A 14,420-nucleotide genomic window follows, 5' to 3' on the forward strand; every position below is an offset into this window, starting at 1 on the left:
TACTTCCCTCCACCTAAAAGATTTCAGTTTGTTGCTCAACTGAGTTGTACAGTTTATAGGTCACATTAAAAGGTGGAAAAAGTTCTGAAATGATTTATCTTTGTCTCATTTTTTTACATTACAAAAACCTGACATTTTAACAGGGGTGTGTAGACTTTTTATATCCACTGTAGCAGTCAAGGTCTTACTCTCAAGGACAGCTGTCTGTCAGTCAGGAAACCCAGTAGGATCTCTGGAGTAGCTTAGAAAGCCACCCTTGTAAGGGGGGCATTCCTCCCACTTACCCCCAGTGCAAGAGGCATTTTCCCAATGACCCTCGAAAGACTAAAATTTACCAGAAGTTCTTTGAGACATAAAAATTATATCAAGGGTTCCTTTTGGGTAAACAGGTTGACAAAAGCTGGACTAAATACACTGTATGTACTATGCATTGCTTTTCCTGTATTGCAAGGAAAGTATACAAGGATACAAAAATGTTAACCAAATTCATTTAGTGATTTTAATTGATCCTCATTTTAAAACAATATCCTGTTTTTCAGTAGAACAAATTTTTTTTTAACAAGATCCCTTAATGAAAATTACAGTCTGAGATCCTCACCAGACATGCGCCATACATTGCCAACAACCAACACGGTAATATGCACTGATTTCAGAATACGCTCAGTATACTAAGTAGATGAAACATGAACAGGAAATGTCTATCCAGTGCTCTATAAAACCTGTAAATTCACTAGCTAGCTGGGCTGATCAGAGCAGATGTTTTTCACATCTCTGGTAGTTACATTACATCCCCCTCATTCCAGTTCTTACAATAAATCTTGTATATGTGCTTTCAAATGGTAATGTGTTGCTCTTGTCTGGTTACATAGGATTCAAAACAAAACACAAATGTAAAATTTCAAGTGTGGGATGAATAACTCATTAGAGAGACTACTTATTAATTGTTCATGAACCAATTCTTTAAGGAGTTAACGCTTTACAGTCAATAATGCTGTTCACATTTGCTGAATATATCCCTAAAACGTACAGGGGTTAGGCAACAACAATGGAAACGCTACATGATTTTCCAGATGTGAAAGTGATGACATGCTTTGCATTGAAAGCGGTGTGATGCATTATTTTGCTTCTGCTGTGTGATGAGACACCTAGCTAACAAGTGGGAAGTCTCACTTTCATCATTCACTGCGTTCGCTGCTAGTAATATGGGAAAACGTTGTCTGATAAGCATTAGCATTAGTGGTGCACCGAAATTAAATTCTGGTACCTAAACCAAAAACCGAAGTCTTTAAAAAGCTATATATTTTTCAAATGCATTTTATTTGGAAAAAATACACTTTCATTAATTAAAAAAAAGCACAATATATATACCCCAATTATTTTGTTACAATATGAAAGATGATGTTACGCCGAGTAAATAGATACCCAACATGTCATGCTTTAAAATTGTGCATGCTCATGGAATGGTGCCAAACTATGGTACTGAAAAATCTCCATGGGTGACACTTTATTTCTACAGGTTACCAGTTTAAAGTTACTGAGGAGATCTAATGCGAGAATTATTGCTCTTGCTCTGACGTTTGCGGTGATACCTCACATGTGTGGTTTAAAACACCATTTACATTTGTGGGCGTATCCTACGTAGGTGTTCACCAATGCAAGGGGGCACTTTAAACATTTTTTTTATTTGTTTTATTACATTTTTTAACACTGTCCCTTTAAAAAAAAATGTTAACTCAAATGCAAACTGCTTATTTCTATCCTTGTGATAGAAATAAGCAGTGACAGGTCCTCTTTATGGAGAGATATGGGGTCAATAAGACCCCACATCTCTCCTCTACAATGTAAAGCATCAGATAAAATTTCTTTTGTAAAAAAAAGCATTGATCTAGTGCTTTAAAAAGAAAAAAAAAAGTCCTTGTTTACAAGGTGCTGAAACCGGAAGTGACGTAATGACGTCGTTGTGGTCCTCTAAGAGCACAGAGATGAGTGGAGGCCATCTTTCTTTCACTGACCTCTATGCCCAGCGCCAGGATTGTTGGATGGGTTCTCAGGTAAGGCTGAGAATCACCGGGTGGTGGCGAGAGGTGGGGTTATTTTTGGCACCCGTCTCTGTGCCTGTTTTCATATCGGCCAAAGGCCGATAGGGGTATTTTCAGCTGAAATGTTTCAGCCACTGAAATTTCGGTGCATCCCTAATTAGCATGGTTGACATGGTCAACTAACCGAAAGAGAGAAAAGGACATTGCGCAGGACTGTGACCGGGAATAAGAAAACTGCAAAAGTGGCTGCAGAGCTCAATCTCAGTCCTATGACATTTTTCTGCACTTGATCAAAGCCAGTTACTGCAAGGGCACATAGACAACAATAGTTTTCTATGTGCCAAGTTCATGCTGCAGTGCTGCCTTCAGATGGGTTGTAGTGCATTGCTGAAAAATTCAGACATTCTGCATTTTTCCACAACTAAAGCCGGCCCCACTGCAAGGGTAGAGTTTGTCTATTTGCAGAATTTGGGCTATAAGACCTATGTGGGGTTTACTGTTGCCTGTGTTCCTTGCTGGAAGGAACCCCATCTCTAGTAATCCTAGTGACCTGGAAAACTGCAACATTTTGAATTGACACCAAAACAGGAAGGAAATCTTCCAGTGAGGATTTGCTCTGGTGAAAACTAGCTATGAAATGATTTTCAGTACTTGATAGAGATTTCCTGTCTCTAAGACAGGAAATGAAGATAAATCTCTCCTGATGTGTCACAGACAGCATAAAACAAAAGACATGGCTTCTAGCCATAACATACTCCAAAACTACAAAAAAAAACCCTTTATTTTCAGTGCTGTAATATGTAGCCCTCTGGTACCTGATCTCAGCATGACTCGCTCACACTGACACCATGCAGCAGTATGGCTCCTCCTCTGATCCTTGTTCTCATGAACCTATTTACCATAACAGCAATTATGATTGAAGTAATTATGGCTTCTAAAAGTACCTCTTCCACATATCTTGTGCCAGCCTCCCCAGCATCATGACATTTTAACAGAATAGGTCATTGGCCAAAAACTGAGTCCATGAAGACTGAGATTGAGCTCTGCAAACACTTTTGTAGCAGTTGTTTTCTTATTCTGGGTCACAATCCTGCACAATGTCCTTTTATTTCTTTTGGTCAGTTGACCATGTCGACCGAGCTTATGCGACAATGTTTTGTATATGCCATCATAACCTTTGATACTGTACCTCGCCACGTGGCATATAAATTGGCAACTTCAGTCCCAGAGGCACCAGCAATTTGCCCTCTTTGAAGCTCAGTTAGCTCAGACAATACCCCATATTACTAGCAGTGCACGCTGTGAATGATGAAAGTGAGGCTTCCCACCTGTTAGCTAGGTGTCTCATCACACAGTGGAATCGAAAGTATGTTACGTCACTTCTGCTTTCAATGCAAAACATGTCATCACTTTCACACCTGGAACTCATGTAGTGTTTCCGTTTTTATGTCCAACCCGTGTATTTTTCCTGGGTGCATCCAAGAGCCCAGGAAGTTGTCACAAAAGGAGTTAAAGGGACCAGCATCTGAGCGTGGTCAGCTAATGGGCTACAATCTGGAGCAACACTACTGAATCTCCTTTCTGGTCTTGTGAGGAGCAGTGCCTTTAGACATGATGTTACTACATTAAGCCTGGGTTCACATTTGTGCAGTGCGGTATATCGCATGTGATTCGCATAGGAACCGCACCACATTCCTGTGCAAATCACATGCGATCTGTGTGTGGTGCGATGAGATCGCACCACACCAGCACAAAAACATGCAGGACCCTTTTTTGGGTCCGCACTAGAATCAGATCGCATGGGTATTCACATCGATGCGATCTGATTCTGCACATCGCACCGCGTTTTGTGGATCGCTTTCAGTGTGTTGTTAACTTAACATACACACCCACAGCGGTTCACATGAATGGGGTGTAATTCTGATGCGGTGTGGAATTCGCACAGAAAAAGCTGCAAATTCTGCACTGCATCAGTGTGAACCCGGGCTTAGTGGTGATAATAAAGGCATACATGTACACTCCCCGGCCACTTTATTAGGTACACCTTGCTAGTACCGGGTTGGACCCCCTTTTGCCTTCAGAACTGCCTTAATTCTTTGTGGCATAGATTCAACGAGGTGTTGGAAACATTCTTCAGAGATTTTGGTCCATATTGATATGAATTACAGTTGCCGTTCTATCATCTCACGCCAGTCTGCCCATTGTCCTCTGACATCAACAAGGTATTTTCATCCACACAACTGCCTCTCACTGGATATTTTCTCTTTTTTGGACCATTCTCTGTAAACCCTAGAGATGGTTGTGCGTGAAAATCCCAGTAGATCAGCAGTTTTTGAAATTCTCAGACCAGCCCACCTTGCACCAACTACCATGCCATGTTCAAAGTCACTTAAATCCCCTTTCTTCCTTATTCTGATCCTTTGTTTGAACTTCAGCACATTGTCTTCCCCACGTCTAGATGCCTAAATGCATTGAGTTGCTGCCATATGGCTGACTGATTAGCAATTTGTGTTACCAAGCAGCTGAACAGGTGTACCTAATAAAGTCGCTGGTAAGTGCAGTCTTCTGTGAACCTACCATTGTTTGTTTTGCCATGATAGCATGACATCAGCAGATTTTAACAGGGAAGCCATTGAATGTAAAAGAAATGCAGCAACTCACCAAACATCAACATCAAGGATTACAGACTTGCCACGGTATATGTCAAGTCACTGAAGATGGCTGACATTTTCTAAACTATTATTTTTATTTTCTAATAAACTGTATTATTGATGCAGTATCTGTTTTTTGTGCTACACTTCATTTTTTATCATTGATCCACTGTAGCTAGTAATGGTATTGTCCATAGTCAGATCTCTCCTCACCCGCCTATTAGACAGCAAACATGGCATCTCCCTCCCCGAGGTTGCTAGTAATATACTGTATGTTTCCAACTCACCCCCACTGCTGAAAGAAGACCTGTTGGGCAGAAATACATGGGCTGTTACTTGCCTGGCTGTCTTTAGCCTCAATGCCAGTTATTCTCAAGAAGGGGTCCATTTGGATGGTTTAGCAAGGATCGGACAAACTTTGATCAGTGTGTGGCCATCCCTATCCAACAGAAATTGATTGTTTGTTCGACTTCTGTCAAAGGTACATGTCGGATTTTCCTCAGTCAATGGCTGCAGCCAGTCGTCAGTGTATTCTGACAGTGCTGGGTCCAGCTATGAGAATACAATGTCAATGGGGGGGGTTGGGGGAAGTTCCTCCATCCACCATGTCTGTGTAGATAGAGCAATCTGTCCGGTTTTGTTTTTCAGCCCTCTGGCAGGCCATAGATGGGGAGAAAACCGGCCGATTTTTCTTTAAAAAACCGAAAAATTGGTCGTTCAAGCGGCTGACGTTACCAGGAACGGTAAAATAAATTAAAAAAAAAAAAAAAAAAAAAAAAAAAAAAAATCGGCCGATTTTCATCCCATCTACAGCCAGCAAAAAGTGTCCCTGCAGAGAGCTCCGCTATTTCTTTGACAGTTCCTTGACATTTATAGCGGTTGCAACAATGTATCTATTTGTATCCATTTTGGATACAGATGTTTTTATTCGGAAACAAATAGATACATTGTTGCAACCGATATACAGTGGGGCAAAAAAGTATTTAGTCAGCCACCAATTGTGCAAGTTCTCCCACTTAAAAAGATGAGAGAGGCCTGTAATTGGCATCATAGGTAGACCTCAACTATGAGAGACAAAATTAGAAAAAAAATCCAGATAATCACATTGGCTGATTTGGAAAGAATTTATTTGCAAATTATGGTGGAAAATAAGTATTTGGTCAATATGAAAAGTTCATCTCAATACTTTGTTATATATCCTTTGTTGGCAATGACAGAGGTCAAACGTTTCCTGTAAGTCTTCACAAGTCTTCACAAGGTTGGCACACACTGTTGCTGGTATGTTGGCCCATTCCTCCATGCAGATCTCCTCTAGAGCAGTGATGTTTTGGGGCTGTCGCTGGGCAACACGGACTTTCAACTCCCTCCAAAGGTTTTCTATGGGGTTGAGATCTGGAGACTGGCTAGGCCACTCCAGGACCTTGAAATGCTTTAAGAAGCCACTCCTTCGTTGCCCGGGCGGTATATTTGGGATCATTGTCATGTTGGAAGACCCAGCCACGTTTCATCTTCAATGCCCTTGTTGATGGAAGGAGGTTTGCACTCAAAATCTCACAATACATGGCCCCATTCATTCTGTCCTGTACATGGATCAATCGTCCTGGTCCCTTTGCGGAGAAACAGCTCCAAAGCATGATGTTGCCACCCCCATGCTTCACAGTAGGTATGGTGTTCTTTGGATGCAACTCAGCATTCTCTCTCCTCCAAACACGACGAGTTGTGTTTCTACCAAACAGTTCTATTTTGGTTTCATCTGACCATATGACATTCTCCCAATCCTCTTCTGGATCATCCAAATGCTCTCTAGCAAACTTCAGACGGGCCCGGACATGTACTGGCTTAAGCAGGGGGACACGTCTGGCACTGCAGGATCTGAGTCACTGGTGGCGTAGTGTGTTACTGATGGTAGCCTTTGTTATTTTGGTCCCAGCTCTCTGCAGGTCATTCACTCGGTCCCCCTGTGTGGTCCTGGGATTTTTGCTCACCGTTCTTGTGATAATTTTGACCCCACAGGGTGACATCTTGCGTGGAGCCCCAGATCGAGGGAGATTATCAGTGGTCTTGTATGTCTTCCATTTTCTAATTATTGCTCCCACAGTTGATTTGTTCACACCAAGCTGCTTGCCTATTGCAGATTCAGTCTTCCCAGCCTGGTGCAGGTCTACAATTTTGTTTCTGGTGTCCTTCGACAGCTCTTTAGTCTTCACCATAGTGGAGTTTGGAGTGTGACTGTTTGAGGTTGTGGACAGGTGTCTTTTATACTGATAAGTTCAAACAGGTGCCCTTGATACAGGTAATGAGTGCAGGACAGAGGAGCCTCTTAAAGAAGAAGGTACAGGTCTGTGAGAGCCAGAAATCTTGCTTGTTTGTAGGTGACCAAATACTTATTTTCCACCATAATTTGCAAATAAATTCTTTCCAAATCAGCCAATGTGATTGGATTTTTTTTCTCATTTTGTCTCTCATAGTTGAGGTCTACCTATGATGCCAATTACAGGCCTCTCTCATCTTTTTAAGTGGGAGAACTTGCACAATTGGTGGCTGACTAAATACTTTTTTGCCCCACTGTAAATGTCAAAGAACTGTCAAAGAAATAGCGGAGCTCTCTGCAGGGACACTTTTTTCCGGACTGGAATACTTCTTCTTCACCCTCTTCTTCTTCTTCACCCTCTTCTTCTTCACCCTCTTCTTCTTCTTCACCCTCTTCTTCTTCTTCATCCTCTTCTTCCTCTTCTTCTTCATCCTCTTTTTTTCTTCCTCTTGCAGGTCACTGCTCATGCGCAGATTTTTTTATCGGTAAAAAGATCGTCCGATTTTCCCATAATTGCCGCGAAAATCGGCCGATCTTTTTCCAACTTTACCGATAAAAAAAATCTGCCAAAATACCGAAAAACAGCCCACCAACCATGACAGGGCATATAGCTCTTGCTGCGACATGTGTACAGCTCTGGCTACTACAGCTAATAGGGGTGCAGTTGGGAGCGGGCGGTAAAAGCAAGTCTTAACTATGGGGTTTTACCACCACCCCTTACTGTTCTAAGCCCCCTATAAGGCAACTTTCACACTGATGTGCTGTGGTTTACCTGCCAAGTGCATATGCAATCCTTCTGGGTTAGCTACGCTTTGCCATACACTTCTATTATATTTTGCAGGTGTGGGGCACTTTCTGAAAGACTATCAGTGCGTATGCACCAGTGACGGCACCAGCTGCTTCACATGTAAATATCTTCTAAACAGTGCACATTTAGGAGATATTTACGGTACCTACAGGTAGGCCTGTAGGTACAAAGCAAAAATGGGGGTTTACTCCCACTTTAAAGTGTTACTAAGCCCACAACAGTAAAATCAGTCTGTATATGCAGTAAAGTATGCTTGTTATACTCACCGGGGAACCTAAGGGGTTAATCCTCTGCATTGTGTATAAAGGCTGTCTGATCCTGCTTTCTCTGATCATCCCCTTATTTTACTGTCCCCAATCCATCTCCTGATAGATGCTCAGTTCGGTGTGTATTGCTAGAGAGTTTTTTTCGGAAGGGTGCATGCGATCGGCACAGGCCCAATCAGCACTGTCCAGAGGGTCAGGGGTCAAGCAGGTCAGTCAGAGGACAAAGAAAACTCCTAAAAAGGCTGTTTGATTCTGACTTCTCTGATCCTCCCCTTCTTCTACTGTCCCCAATCCATCTGCTGATAGACCAGAGCTTTGGGGACAGGCTGCACATGCTCAGTTTGGTGTGTATTGCTAGAGAGGTTTTCTTTTTGGGGAGGGTGCATGTAGTCGGTACAAGGCCCATCAACACAGTCCAGACAGAAGGTCAGGGGTCATGCAGCCTCATAGGACTGTCAGAGGAGAATAAAACTCCTCCTAAAAGCTTTAACCAGTGCTCAGCTGGACACTAATAGAAGTCGCAAGACTGCTTATGATTCTGCAGACCTCCATGCTAATCACCAGGCCCTTCAGTTCTCATGTGCAGGTGGACAAAGTCTGCCTAGCACTTAACATGTCAAAATGTACACAAGCATCTAGGCTAGATGGATTAGAGCAGTAAGTCTGCAGTAAGTCTGCCCATCAGGATTAAAGCCTAATGGCGAGGCTTAGGAGATGGCAAGGACAGGGTCAAGCTCTAGGAGGCAAAATTAGCACTGTCCAGAGGGTCAGGGGTTAAGCAGCCTCATAGGACAGTTAGAGTAGAATGAAAACTCCTAAAAAGGCTGTTTGATCCTGACTTCTCTGATTCTCCCCTTCTTCTACTTTCCCCAATCCATCTAATAGACCAGAGCTTTGGGGGAAGGCTGCACATGTTCAGTTTGGTGTGTATTGTTAGAGATTTTTTCTTTTTGGGGAGGTTGCATGTAGTCAGTACAAGGCCAATCAACACTGTCCAGACTGTCAGGGGTCATGCAGCCTCATAGGACTCTCAAAGGAGAGTCCTCCTCCTAGAAGCTTTAACCAGTGCTCAGCTGGACACTGATAGAAGTCACAAAACTGATCTAACTGCCGATGAGCAAAGGTATTTAGCAATTTACATTTACTAATATAACTGCATTTCCATGTTTTTTGTACTGTGGGAGACCAGATATAGTGAATGCAGGGTCCGGAGTTTAGTAACACTTTAAGACGGGTCCTTTACAGATCCCCCTTCCCATGCCCCTGGTCCCGTGTTCTTACCTCTAATGATCCTGAGCTGTCAGATCACCCACAAGTGGCTCCACTGGTCTGGGGATTTGAAATCCCTGCGGCTTTCTCTCTCCATCCAGCGCTGCAAGGATGGATCAGATGGATTCTGATTGGACTGCAATGATTGCACTTTTCTTTGCTCTTTTTCTGCACATTTGTCATGCCTTGAATGGGCTCCCTACACATGACAAGCCCTCCAAAGTGTTCCCACGCCTTTTCTTGGTAGTAGTGAGCCTTGCATGTCTTACACGCAACAAAACGCACGTCTGCTGGCTGCATTGGGGGTGTCATTAAGAAATAATGACACCACAATTGTAGAAACCGACATTTCTGCTCACATTCCCAGAATGTAAAGGTGTGATTGAGTCCCAACATGTTAACATGGTGCAATGCACAAGAACAACAAAGTGTGAATGGGCCCCTGAGGGCCAAAGTGACAGGTGCAGCTCTGCCTATAGAAAGTCATGGGCCAGCTGCAGGTGACCAGGAAAGTTTCTCCCGTTTCTGAGTTCCAATTGATACAATAATAGTCACCATAAAACTTCTGTGCAGACTTCCCCACACCGAGCAGACCCGGTGACACCATTCCCCAGCCCCACCTACCCGGGGTCACCCTTAGAGCTGAGTCCACTAATACTTCCCCTCCGGATCCGCCCCGATCCCTACCTTACTCTGTTATCAGATCCCGGTAACCACCGTGCACAGACACGACCGCACTCGGCCAGGCTTTGCTACATTCTCAGGCCCTGTTACCAAGGAGCCCCGTGTCATAGCAACCGGGAGAGACAGAGCTCATTAACATAACTAAATATTCATTGTCGGCCTGATGCATACCTGCTATAGAGGAAGGGGCGGACTCTGCTGCTTCTACCTGTGTGGGCGGAGCTAAACATTCCCACCCGGGACGGGGTTCTCATGGAGCTCGGCTTCCCCTAGAACTAAGAGAGCTTATATATAGAAATATAGAATGTTTCTGATAAAAACGACCCACGTGTCTATATGATGTTATAGGGCAGTGCACAGCCAGGCAGATCGATCATCACATGTACGAGTATACAGATGAACAAAATACAATCAAGCAGAACCGAGATCTTGGATCTTGGAGATGGAGGGTTGTCACCTGTTCTACCACAGACCTGGAGGGCTATCACCTCTTCTACCCTGAAACTGGGTGGTTGTCACCTTTTGTTGAAAGAAATTGGAACCTTTTGTTTCATGGAACTGGAGGGGTGTTATCTTTTCTACTATGGAATTGGGGGGGCTGTCACCTTTTGTTCCATAGAACTGGAAGCTTGTCACTTTTTGTTATATGGAACTGGAAGGTTATCACATTTTGTACATGGAACTGGAGGGTTGTCATCCTTGTACCATGAAGCTGGGGAGTTGTCACCGCTTGTAGCATGGAACTGGAAGGTTATCACATTTTTTACCATGAAACTGGAAGGTTGTCACCTTGTGTTCCATGGAGTTGGAGGGTTGTTACATTGTGTTCTATTGAACTGGAGTGTTTTAATCGTGTGTAATATGTAACTGGCAGGTTGTTACCTTCCAGTTCTACATGGAACTGGAAGGTCAATACATTGTGTTCCATTGAACTGGAGGGTTATCACCTTGTGTACCATGGAACTGGAAGGTTGTCACCTTTTGTACTATGAAACTGGAGGGTTGTCACCTTTTGTACCAAGGGGTTGGAGGATTGTCATCCTTGCACCATGGAACTGGGGAGTTGTCACCTTTTGTTCCATGGAATTGGAGGATTGTCATCTTTTATGCCATGGAACCGGAAGGTTGTCCCCTTGTGTACCACAGAACTAGAGGGTTGTCATCTTTGGGCTAGGTTGTCACATCGTGTTCCATGGAATTGGAGGATTGTCATCCTTGTACCATGGAATTGGGGGGGGGGGGGGCTCACCTTTTGTTGCATGAAACTGGAAGATTATCACATTTTGTACCTTGGTACTGGAAGGTTGTCACCTTTTTGTTCCATGGAATTGGAGGGTTGTTACATTGTGCTCCATTGAACTAGAGGGTTGTCACCTTGTGTACTATGAAACTGGAAGGTTGTCACCTTGTGTACCATGATACTGGAAGGTTGTTATCTTGTGTACAATGGAACTGGAGGGTTGTCATCTTTTGTGCCATGGAACTGGAGGGTTGTCACCTTTTGTACCATGGAACGGGAAGGTTGTCATCTTGTGTACAATGGAACTAGAAGGTTGTTATCTTGTGTGCAATGGAACGGGAAGGTTGTTATCATGTGTACAATGGAATTGGAGGGTTGTTGCATTGTGTTATATTGAACTGGAGGGTTGTCACCTTGTAAACCATGGAACTGGAAGGTTGTCACCTTGTGTACCTTGGAACTAGAAAGTTGTCACGTTGTGTGTACAATGGAACTGGAAGGTTGCCATTTGATTGAAAGGTTGTCACCTTTTGTTCCATAGAATTGGAGGGTAGTTATCTTGTGTACAATTGAACTGGAGCGTTGTCACCTTTTGTACCATGGAACTTTTAACATTTTGTACCATGGAATTAGAGGATTGTCATCCTTGTACCATGGAATTGGGGGTTGTCACTTTTTGTACCATGGAACTGACAGGTTGTCACATTTTGTACCATGGAACTGGAGGGTTGTCACCTTGTGTACCAAGGAACTGGAGGGTTGTCACCTTGTGTACCAAGGAACTGGAGGGTTGTCACCTTGTGTACCATGGAACTGGAAGGTTGTCATCTTGTGTATCATGGAACTGGAAGGTTGTCATCTTGTGTACCATGGAACTGTAGGGTTGTCACCTTTTGTGCCATGGAACTGGAAGGTTGTCACCTTTTTTACTTTGGAACTGGAGGGTTGTCACATGTTGTACCATGAAACTGGAAGGTTGTTATCTTGTGTACAATGGAACTGGAGTGTTGTAACCTTTTGTACCATGGAACTGGGGTTTTTCACGCTTTGTACCATGGATTGCAATCCTTGTACCATGGAACTGGGGAGTTGCCGCCTTTTGTACCATGGAACTGGAAGGTTGTCACCTTTTGTTCCATGGAATTGGAGGGTTGTCACCTTGTGTACCAAGGAACTGGAGAGTTGTCACCTTATGTGACATGGAATTGGAGGGTTGTCACCTTGTGTGCCATGGAACTGGAAGGTTGTCATCTTGTGTACCATGGAATTGGAGGGCTGTCACCTTGTGTACCATGGAACTGGAAGGTTGTTACCTTGTGTACCATGGAACTGGAGGGTTGTCACCTTTTGTACCATGGAACGAAAAGGTTGTTATCTTGTGTACAATGGAACTGGAAGGTTGTTATCTTGTGTGCAATGGAACAGGAAGGTTGTTATCTTGTGTGCAATGGAACAGGAAGGTTGTTATCTTGTGTACAATGGAACAGGAAGGTTGTTATCTTGTGTACAATGGAACAGGAAGGTTGTTATCTTGTGTACAATGGAACTGGAAGGTTGTTATCTTGTGTGCAATGGAACAGGAAGGTTGTTATCTTGTGTACAATGGAACAGGAAGGTTGTTATCTTGTGTACAATGGAACAGGAAGGTTGTTATCTTGTGTACAGTGGAACAGGAAGGTTGTTATCTTGTGAACAATGGAATTGGAGGGTTGTTACATTGTGCTATATTGAACTGGAGGGTTGTCACCTTGTATACCATGGAACTGGAAGGTTGTCACCTTGTGTACCTTGGAACTAGAAGGTTTTCACCTTGTGCATACAATGGAACTGGAAGGTTGTCACCTTTTGTACTATGGAACTGGAGGGTTGTCACATTTTGTACCATTTGATTGAAAGGTTGTATACCTTTTGTTCCATGGAATTGGAGGGTTGTTATCTTGTGTACAATTGAACTGGAGCGTTGTCACCTTTTGTACCATGGAACTGGGGTTTTTTAACATTTTGTACCATGGAATTGGAGAATTGTCATCCTTGTACCATGGAATTGGGGGTTGTCACTTTTTTTACCATGGAACTGGCAGGTTGTCACATTTTGTACCATGGAGCTGGAGGGTTGTCACCTTGTGTTCCATTGAACTGGAGGGTTGTCACCTTGTGTACCATGGAACTGGAAGGTTGTTACCTTGTGTACCATTTAACTGGAGGGTTGTCACCTTTTGTACCATGGAACTGGAAGGTTGTCATCTTGTGTACCATGGAACTGGAAGGTTGTCATCTTGTGTACAATGGAACTGGAGGGTTGTCACCTTGTGTACCAAGGAACTAGAGGGTTGTCACCTTGTGTGCCATGGAACTGGAGGGTTGTCACCTTGCGTACCATGGAACTGGAGGGTTGTCACCTTTTGAACCATGGAACTGGAGGGTTGTCACCTTGTGTACCATGGAACTGGAGGGTTTTCATCTTGTGTACAATGGAACTGGAGGGTTGTCACCTTGTGTACCATGGAACTGGAAGGTTGTCATCTTGTGTATCATGAAACTGGAAGGTTGTCATCTTGTGTACCTTGGAACTGTAGGGTTGTCACCTTTTGTGCCATAGAACTGGAGGGTTGTCACCTTTTTTACTTTGGAACTGGAGGGTTGTCACATTTTGTACCATGGAACTGAAATGTTGTCACATTTTGTTCCATGGAATTGGAGGGTTTTCACATTGTGTTCCATTGAACTGGAGGGTTATCGCCTTGTGTACCATGGAACTGGAAATTTGTCACTTTGTCTACCATGGAACTGGAAGGTTGTTGTAGAAGAGTGTTTTAACCTTTTGTACCATGGAACTGGGGTTTTTCACGCTTTGTACCATGGATTGTCATCCTTGTACCATGGAACTGGGGAGTTGTCACCTTTTGTACCATGGAACTGGAAGGTTGTCACCTTTTCTTCCATGGAATTGGAGGGTTGTCACCTTGTGTACCATGGAACTGGAAGGTTGTCATCTTGTGTACAATGGAACTGGAGGGTTGTCACCTTGTGTGCCATGGAATTGGAGGGTTGTCACCTTGTGTACCATGGAACTGGAAGGTTGTCATCTTGTGTACAATGGAACTGGAGGGTTGTCACCTTGTGTGCCATGGAATTGGAGGGTTGTCACCTTG

At 43.5% G+C, this 14,420-nt stretch overlaps 1 protein-coding gene across 1 annotated transcript in view; it reads right to left on the reverse strand.

The window, feature by feature from the left end:
- LRRC56 (leucine rich repeat containing 56) overlaps window positions 1–10,138 on the reverse strand; it is a 94,469-nt gene extending 84,331 nt beyond the window's left edge. Inside the window, exon 1 of the mRNA XM_089653595.1 lies at window positions 10,032–10,138. The gene's annotated coding sequence lies outside the window, so the exon portion shown is untranslated. The remainder of the gene's footprint in view (window positions 1–10,031) is intronic.
- Between the last annotated feature and the right edge of the window lie 4,282 nt (window positions 10,139–14,420).

This window comes from Staurois parvus, unplaced genomic scaffold (assembly GCF_062004578.1).
Source record: "Staurois parvus isolate SC_StPar_1 unplaced genomic scaffold, SC_StPar_1.0 ptg000715l, whole genome shotgun sequence".
NCBI lineage: Eukaryota > Metazoa > Chordata > Amphibia > Anura > Ranidae > Staurois > Staurois parvus.